Below are 10,264 nucleotides of genomic sequence, written 5' to 3' on the forward strand. Positions count from 1 at the left end.
CAAACCAATCAAAATACGCTTTTTGCAATTTTTTCTACCAAACATATGTAGCATAAAACAAATTGGCCGAAAATGTTAAAAAATTTTGATTTTTACATTTTTTGGGGGGGGGGGGGGGGGAATTTCATATAAAAAAAAATGTGAAAAATATTGTTATTTTTGCAAAATTGACGCTCTTTTTTTGTTTATAGCGCATGATCAAAAAATCGCACAGGTGATCAAATACCACCAAAAGAAAGCTCTGTTTGTGGGAAAAAAAGGACGTCAAATTCGTTTGGGTACAGCGTCGCACGACCGCGCAATTGTCCGTTAAAGTCACGCAGTGCCGAATCGCAAAATAGGCCCTGGTCAGGAAGGGGGTAAAATCTTCCGGGGCTTAAGTGGATAAAAAGATCATTGCTATCATGCTGATAGTTTTGCCAAGAGGCATTAGTCCACAGAATTCTGCAGGCACCATCAAATATTAGGATAATTAGCTCAAGGAACACCTAGCAACCTTTGGAGGAACCCTAGGGTTCCAAGGATCCCTGGTTGAGAATGGCTGTTCAAGAGGGATCCCACATAGACCATTGCTATCATGCTGATGGTTTTGCCAAGAGGCATTAGTCCACATACTTCTGCAGGCACCATAAAATAGGATGACAATTTGCTCAAGGAACACCTAGCAACCTTTGGAGGAACCCTAGGGTTCCAAGGATCCCTGGTTGAGAATGGCTGTTCTAGAGGGATCCCATAGGTATGGTAGATGCACAGTTACGTTAGTCCAAGATAGACCAATGTAACTTTCTAAAATATGCCATACCCGGGATTTTTCTTTAAGGGTGTTTTCTGTGTGCTTGCTTGTATTATAGCGATTGTGAAAAGCACACACAAAAAGGTACAAAAATACGTAGTTATGCCGTGCTTGCTTTGCCGATCCTCTAAAAAGTCTTTTGTCTGTTTCTTACTTGTGTAGATAGAATATTAATTGTTCTTTGCATAGCATTGCAAAGGAAAGCTATTAGCACACAGAATATCCATTTCATCGTTCTGTAACATACGCACTCCCCCTCACTCACTTCACATGGCTGCGCTGAATATTCCATTGCTGCAGTCACATTGGATGCTGGAGGACATGCTATAGAATTGAGTTATAGAATGTGCTTTTTCCCCTTTGTCTCCGGTGCCTCCCCCGGAGATTGGAAAGTGCAAGGCTGGGGGTTTTTATCTCAAAACAACTTGAAGTTTATTACACGTGATGGGAAGAAAAATATTTCATTTTCCTTTCCTACAAAAGGCTTTGAGATCACACTGTTAGTGACTGAGAGTGCTTATACCGTGGCGGTTAAAGGAGAGCTCCTCTCTCTCTCTCCGCAAGAATTAGTCATAAAACAGCTGTGAAACGGTTACTTTTTAAATATATTATTATATTATATATTGTATATTAAATATATTAACCGGTTGCCGACCGCCGCATGACTATATACTTCGGCGGTCAGCCCCGGCCAGGCAAAGTGACGTATATATACGACACTAGCCTGTCACTTCCTTGTGAGCCAATAGCGGGCGAGCGCGCGCCCGCGGAGGCGCGCGCCCGTCCTGGCTCATTCCCTGGGAAGTCCGTGCGTGTGACCGGCGGACCCGATGTCCGCCGGTCACTCACGATCGTTCTCCGTGAAGGGAGAAAGGCAGGCGGCTAATGTAAACAAGCAGCCTGTCATTCTCCCCTGTGTAGGAATGGAGATCAGACGGTTCTACTATGTAGGACCATTGATCACTGTTCCTACACTAGTAGCCATGTCCAATCACAGTAAAAAGCACGCCCCTAGGGACACACTTAACCCCTCCTTCCCCAATAAAGTTAACCCCATCCCTGCCAGTGTCATTTTGCAGTAACAGTGCATATGTATAGCACTGATTACTGTAGTAATGTCACTAGTACCCCCAAAAGTGTCAAAAATGTCAGTCAAGGGTCCGATCTGTCCGCCGCAATGTCGCAGTACCGCAAAAAAAATCGCAGATCGCAGCCATTGCGCGTTAAAAAAAAAAAACACCAAAAATGACAGAAATGTTTCCCTTAGTTAGTAAACGCAATAACTTTTGTGCAAACTAATCAAAATACACTTTTTGTGATTTTTTTTACCAAACATATGTAGCAGAAAACAAATTGTTAAAAAATTTTGATTTTTACATTTTTTTGGGGGGGGGGGGGGGATTTCATATAAAAAATGTGAAAAATATTGTTATTTTTGCAAAATTTACGCTCTTTTTTTGTTTATAGCGCAAAAAGTAAAAATCGCACAGGTGATCAAATACCACCAAAAGAAATCTCTGTTTGTGGGAAAAAAAGGACGTCAAATTCGTTTAGGTACAGTGTCGCACGACCGCGCAATTGTCCGTTAAAGTCACGCAGTGCCGAATCGCAAAAAAAGCCCTGGTCAGGAAGGGGGTAAAATCTTCCGGGGCTTAAGTGGTTAAATTATTATATTATATATTAAATATATTTATTTAGCACTGTAATCCCAGATGTCAACCTTCTGAAATGGTAGAGAGGGACATTACATTTTTTTGGCAAAATCCACGCCCTTCCACACCCCCAGTCATACACACCTGCATTATTTTAAATGGAAAAATAAAGAAAAGGTTCCTTAAAGTGGAGTTCCACCCTATTTTTATACTTACCTCCATCTTCTCGCTCCGGGTCACATGAAAAAGAAATGGATAATCGCATATTTTTTTTTTTTTTACTTACCTCGTAGCGAAGAAAATATACTTACCTTACTTCCTTCTTCCTCCTTCCTCGGCCGCGGCCCTTCGTCACTTCCTGGCTCTGCAATGATTCCTGGGAGCTGGACGTCATAGCTCCCAGGAATCATTGCGCCTGCACCGGCCCCGACGTCAGTTCCGGGTCATGCCCAGAAGCTGTGGAGGGGTGACGCGCGCGACCCGGAAGTGACGTCGGGGCCGGCGCAGAGCATCGTGGGACCACAGAAGGCGGAAGAAGACGCCGAAGAGGACGCGCTGGCTTCAAGCTGCCCACATCTGAGATGGCAGCGCTGGACAAGACGTTTGCAAGGTAAGTATTTCGTCTTGCAGGTAAGTGCAACCCGGGACAGATCAGAGGCTAGCCATTGTGGAATGCACTAGCCCTGACTGTCCCGGGGGTATTAAAAAAAAAAAAAACAAATCCAGGGTGGAACTCCGCTTTAAAGTGTTACTAAACCCACAACAGTAAAATCAGTCTGTTTATGCAGTAAAGCATGCTTGTTATACTCACTGTAGAACCCCTTCTTCCACTGGTCCCAATCCCTTTCCTGATAGAACAGAGCCTTGGGGGCACTCTGCACATGCTCAGTTTGGTGTGTATTGCTAGAGAGTTTTTTTTTTTTTTCCTTTCTTTGGGAGAGTGCATGCAGGGCTGCTGTTATAAATCACGGGGCCCCCTGCAGCCTACCTGGCAGGCCACCCCCCCCCCCCCACCCTCCCTCAAGACAATATTTTCAATAAAAATATACTAAAATCATTATTAGCGGACACAAACATAACAGAGAACTCGTGTGAATTAGCCCCTTTTAATTGTTTTTTCACATTTGTTGAAAAAAATAACATTTTTTTTAAATGTTAAAAATGTGTTTTTATTATTTCTTTTATTTTTCAATTATTCAATTATTTTATTTTTACTTTTAAAATGATTTATTACAATGTTTCATTATTATTATTTTTTTTACAATTTTTTTTTTTTTTACAGGACAGGGAAGCCTGGAGGGAGGGGGCAGCACAATGAAAGGGGGGCACATGGGGGATCAGAAGCAGACAGAACAGGGAGAGGGATCGGTGTTGGAGAAGCAACTATAGGAACAATGCCCTGTGTCTCTCCCTGCAGCAGCTGAAAGCCAGCAGGAGGGGGAGAAACTGGCTTTCAGCTGCTGCAGAGAGCCGCACAGGGCTTCCTTCTGTAATTGCCCCTCCTCCTGTCTTCACTGATTCCCCATGCTGTTGGGGCCCCCCAGTGTGCTCGGGCCCCCTACAGGAGGACTGGTGGTCCCCCCTATCATCGGCCCTGGGTGCATGTAATCAGCACAGGGCCAATCAGCACTGTCCAGACAGAGGGCCTGCAGCCTCTTAGGACAGTCAGAGGAGAATGAAAACTCCTCCTACAAGCTTTAACCAGTGCTCGGCCACACACTGATAGAAGTCACAAGACTGCTTACACTGCTGATGAGAAAATGTATTTAGCAGTTTATTTTTATTACAATAATTGCGTTTTCATGTTCTGTGTAGTGTGGGAGAACAGATATAGTGACTGCAGGCTCCTGGGTTTAGTAACACTTTAAGGCTCCATACACACAGGACGTTTTTTTCCTCCCCAGGATGCGTTTAGGTGCTTTTAGGTGTCTCAAGCACTTGGGTGTTATGTTGAATATGAATATGAATTCATTCTGGCCATTGAAAATAATGAACGACCAAGCACTTGACACACCTAGCGCTAAAGCAGATTTAATTGGATGTAGGCGTGTAAAGCATTTTTTTATGTTGGAATGCTCCTCTCCTGAACGCGCTGGCCCTTGGGTTTTTTTTTCCCCCTCTAAATGCTTGTAAATGCCTTTGCAAAGAATAACCAATCAAGTGCAAGGAGAGGAAAAAAAAACAAAAAAAAACAGCATTTTTGCTTGCACATGGTTGGATGATGAAAATCAGCAGCGCTTTTCCACATTTCCACATTGAAAAGTGCACAGTCTACTTGCCTTTTGTAAATCTACCCCATTGGCTAACACTGGGGGGCATTTAGAGGCAAAAAAAAAAAAAAAAATTATGAAAACATCCTGTGTGCATGAGGCCTTAAAGCGTCACTTCATCCTTCAGGGCATGTTGCCTCCCATCCAAAATTAAAAAACTATAATTAAACATTATATTATATTTTATATAAATTAATATATATTATTTTGTTTAATTATAGTTTTAACGGTGTTTTGTGTCATGTACAAGATATAAGAGATAAAAAGGTCCTGAGGAAGCGGTACTCTGACGAAACGCGTCAACCTTACCTTTTATGTGTCTGGGACACCTTCAGTGGCAAGCTTTAGGAAGGTTCTCTAGATCATTGTGTTTGAATACATGCATGTAACATGTGACTAACAGCCGGGTTGTTTTTATAGAAACAATGTCTTTGTATATCTGTTGCATTTTTGATACTGAAATAAAATTACAATTTTTATAAAATATATGTGTTATTACTTCTGGAAGTGTATAAAAAGTCCCACTTTATCTATATTTTCGATTTTGTATTTGCAAATAGGGATGATATCTCCTTAAAGCGGAACTCCACCCAAAAAAGATTTTGACAGGAACCGGCTCCCACTGTCGTTACGAGCGCTGCTGCACTCGGGAACGGAAGTTCTCCTCCCTCCCTCCCCCCTGCAGTCTTTTGGGACACCGACAGGTCCCAGAACACTGCATCCACCAACCCAGGATGCACCGCGTGACTGGCATAGGCATGGGCAATGGGCACCCGGCTGTGAAGCCGCAAGCTGTCACAGCCCAGTGTCCATAGTGAAGATGCCGATGCCGCTGAGGGATGAAGATGGCTGGGGTGAGCTCACCCCTGGGCAGTGGGTCAGGTGAGTGGCTGTTTTTTAAAAGTCAGCAGCTACACTTTTTGTAGCTGCTGACTTTTATTTTATTTTTTTATAGGTGGCTGGAGCTCCTCTTTAACCACTTCTGGACTGGAAGATTTTCCCCCTTATTGACCAGGTAAGTTAATGCGATTCGGCACTGCGTTACTTTAATGGACAACTGCGCGATCGTGCAACGCTGTACCCAAATAAAATTGCTGTCCTTTTTTCCCCACAAACAGAGCTTTCTTTTGGTGATATTTGATCACCTGTGCGATTTTTATTTTTTGCGCTATAAACAAAAATTGAGCAACAATTCTGACATATGACATTCTCAATAAAATAAAAAGTAAAAATCTAATTTTTTCATCATTTTAGGCCAATTTGTATTCTGCTACATATTTTTGGTAAAAAAAATCCCAATAAGACCGCTGTTCTGTCAGTGATGAACACAGGGATCCTGTGTTTCTCTTATTTAGGAACACAGGTCTCTTTATTCATGCAGCAAGCCCACCCCCCCCTCCACACACAGTTAGAAAGCACCCCCTAGGGACACATTTAACCCCTTGATCACCCCTGGATTAACCCCTTCTCTGCCAGTGTCATTATTATAGTAACAGTGCATATTTTTAGGACTGATTACTGTAGTAATGTCACTGGTCCCCCCAAAAGTGTCAAAAATGTCAGTTAGGTATTCGATCTGTCGGCCGCAATGTCGCAGTCCCGCTAAAAATTGCTAAACGCTGCCATTACTAGTAAAACTAAATAAATGAACAAAAATTACATAAATCTTTCCCCTACTTTGTAGACCCGATAACTTTTGCGTAAACCAATCAACGCTTATTGGAATTTTTTTTACCAAAAATATGTAGCAGAAATTGGCTTAAAATTATGAAAAAAATTTTTTTTTTTTTATTGGGAATGTTATATAGCAGAAAGTGAAAAATATTATTATTATTATTCTTTTTTTCATAATTGTCGCTCTTTTTTTGTTTGTAGCGCAAAAAATAAAAATTGCACAGGTGATCAAATACCTCCAAAAGAAAGCTCTACTTGTGGGGAAAAAAAGACATCAATTATATTTAGGCACAGCGTTGCACGACCGCGCAATTGTCAGTTAAAGTAACGCAGTGCCGTACCGCAAAAAATGGCCTGGTCATTAAGGGGGAAAATCCTTCCAGTCCAGAAGTGATTAAAGCAGTCTTTTTCAACCAGGATGCCTTGAAGTTTCTTCAGGGGTGCCTTGGCAAAATGCCTAAAAATTGCCCCTAAATTATATACAAGCCAGCAGGTGGATGAAGCCTGTCTTTTAGTTACATAAAGCCACAGGTTTTCATTATCCACCATAATGACCTGATAGCCACCTGCATCCTAACAACCAATAATATCATCAGTTGATAAGGTTAATGGTGGTCATCTGCACAGCATCCTTGTTTGACCCTCTCCTGCCCCTTTCTGTCAGCACTGGGGTCACATTAGCTGAGTGATGGAGAAAAACTGAGGGAGAAGAGAAACATTGGAATACTAGTCAGTACCAGTGTGCAAAAGTGTATTGGATTTGGAAGAATAAATCGCCTCTTACATTGGGTGTTCTACGTGTGTGGATGTTGATGTATTATATAAAGTTATTAGAACAGTTTTTTATATTTTAGAATAGGGTGCCTTGAGATTGTCCATCATTTTAAAGGGTGCCTTGCTTTTTATTTTAACCACTACTGTTCCTTTATACTGACTTTTGAAATTTACAAATGCAGCAATTTAGAAATTGGATGAAAGGTTTAGCACTGGGAAACACTTTTTGAAAGACAAAAAGCGCATTTTATGTACAACTATATAGATCAGAGCAAAAAGAGGGACAAATGAGGCGGAAAGAGGGACAGGGCAGGGGACTTTGTTCCAAACCAGGGACAGTTGGGAGCCATTTAGTTCAGACTCATGCGATCCGATTCCATTTAATTCCACAGTTTGCACTGCGTTCTGCGAATCAATTTGGGGGTGTCATTAATTTTATAAATTAAATATTGACACTCGCAGCGGTTAGTAGAGCGCAGTGTGAAGTGCCTGCGGTTCTGATGCAGTGCAGGAACTCGCATAGGAATCGCTGTGGTGCCCACATAGCACCAGCCTTACTTTGTGTGCAGAGGGGTAACTAGAACCCTCAGGGCCCCGGTGCAAGAAACAATAAAGGGCCCCCCGAACCCCTGGCTGGGGCCCTTCCCTTCAAGCCTGGGGCTCTTCCCACTGATCCTGGGGCCCTTTACTCTCATTGTGGGGCCCTTTATTACAGTCCTGTAGCGTGACCCTTTCACAGGTTCTGCAGTGGGCTCCCTTCATGCCATTTTGGGGCCTCCCCACGGTGGTGGAATGCCAGGGCCCGGTTACAGGTGTGACCTTTGCGATCCTGGAAGTTCACCCACTGGTGTCAGTAGTTTTTATTTTTTGGTATTTTAATTGTATTATTTAACAGGAAAGGGGAGGGAGCACAGTGGGGGGGGGGGGGGCAGCACAGTAGGGGGGGGGGGCAGGGGAGCACACAGGGGCCCAGAGACAGCAGAACACAAGTGAACTGGATAGAAGGAGTGGCGGGGGCAGTATACAGAGGAACCAATCTCCTCCATTTTCCTCCTGCAGCTACAGGAGGAAAAAGGAGGACAGTGATTTCTCTACATGCTGCCCCCCCCTCCCCTCCTATCCAGGTGTACAGGGGAGCCGCACAGGCCCATTGGAGCATGGGGCCCGGTTACAATTGCAACCCCTGCAACCCCTGTAGTTATGCCCCTGCGTGTGTGCATGAATGCCACGCATACTGAAAAGTGAATTGGCCCTGATGGTTTACCTGGAGGCTGGAGCTATAAAAACACACCAACGTTTGTTTAGGAAAATATTTTATCTGCCTTCATGTCTTTGGCTTTCCAGGATGTAATAAAAGAGATACAAACATTTGACTAGTTGCTGCAGACTTGTTACTTTTTATATCGATATTTAAAATAAGCAACAACAAAAAAAAACTTCCAAGACTGAGATGACACAATGATGTAATGTCCTGTTTTCTGTGCAGTTCTTGGCTGTGTTCACAAATGTTTAAAGTATAACTAAAAGCAAAACTGGCACCCTGTGGTGGGTGGCTGGCTGGCACAGGGGCTGTTGGTGGCTGGCTGGTACAGGGCCTGTGGGTGGCTGTCTGTCTGGCACCCTGTGGTGGGTGGGTGGCTGGCTGTCTGGCACCCTGTGGTGGGTGGCTGGCTGCCTGGCATCCTGTGGTGGGTGGCTGGCTGGCACCCTGTGGTGGGTAGCTGGCTGTCACAGGAGCTGTGGGTGGCTGGCTGGTACAGGGCCTGTGGGGGGCTGGCTGTCTGGCACCCTGTCTGTATTTGGCTGTCTGTCTGGCACCCTGTGGTGGGTGGCTGTCTGTCTTGCACCCTGTGGTGGGTGGCTGGCTGTCTGGGACCCTGTGGTGGGTGGCTGGCTGGCACCCTGTGGTGGGTAGCTGGCTGGCACAGGAGCTGTGGGTGGCTGGCTGGTACAGGGCCTGTGGGGGGCTGTCTGTCTGGCACCCTGTGGTGGGTGGCTGGCTGGCACAGGAGCTGTGGGTGGCTGGCTGGTACAGGGCCTGTGGGGGGCTGGCTGTCTGGCACCCTGTCTGTGTTTGGCTGTCTGGCACCATGTGGTGGGTGGCTGTCTGTCTGGCACCCTGTGGTGGGTGGGTGGCTGGCACAGGGGCTGTGGGTGGCTGGCTGGTACAGGGGCTGTGGGTGGCTGGCTGGCTCACTGGTATGGTGCCTGTGGCTGGCTGGTACAGAGCCTGTGAATGTGGGTGGCTGGCTGGCACCGGGCTTCTGTGGGTGGGTGTATGGCTGTGATACACTCCCACGAGACTAGTCCTGACTCCAGACAAGGCTGTCCAAGGTGAGGGAGGCGGCCTAAGAAGGCAGAATGACGTCACAAAAATATCTGCAATATCGGCCAGTTCCAGGGCCGATACCGATATATCGGGGAAAGTGCGTATCGGCCCCCGATATATCGGCCTTGCCGATAATCAATCTATCCCTAATTAGAACCCCTGTGGAACTGTTAATACTGTCGGTGCCCCCCCCGTTAGGGAGATTCACTCTCTCTCTATTTGTGCTGTTTACCATTGTCATTGAAAGTAAAAGAAAATCCTAAATTTTGGGTTGTCCCCAAAAAACGAATAAAGGGGAAATCTTCCAAAGGGGACACTAGTTCCAGTGACCTGGGGGTCCCCAAGGGATTCCTTTAATTTGCAGGGATTTCCTCTCTTCCTGTTTGGCTATGGGACAGGAAGTGAAGGGAGATCTCCCCAACAGGACACATATGGGGGGAAAAAATCTGACAATAATTATGACTCTCCCTTGCTTCATCCAAAATTGAAAAATACGTTTTGCCTATAGTTCTTCTCAGGGCTTTTGTTTCTCAGAGAATAGATGCAGGAACTCCCCCGTCCTAAGTCACTTCGTGTCTCCGCCCCCTACCCACCTCTAAGGACTGACCCTTTTTTTCCACCCCTACCCAGCTCCCAGTACAGCCCCTTTTGGAGAACATAGGGCCAAGTATCATTTTGTAGGGTAATGTATAGAATTTGGTAAGGATAACAAGAAAAGCAATAAAATAGATCCCCTGAAGCCAGCAGCAATAGACCCCCCTCCAGCAACAAT

The sequence above is a fragment of the Pelophylax lessonae genome (genome assembly GCF_965119305.1).
Source record: "Pelophylax lessonae genome assembly, chromosome: 13".
Lineage (NCBI taxonomy): Eukaryota > Metazoa > Chordata > Amphibia > Anura > Ranidae > Pelophylax > Pelophylax lessonae.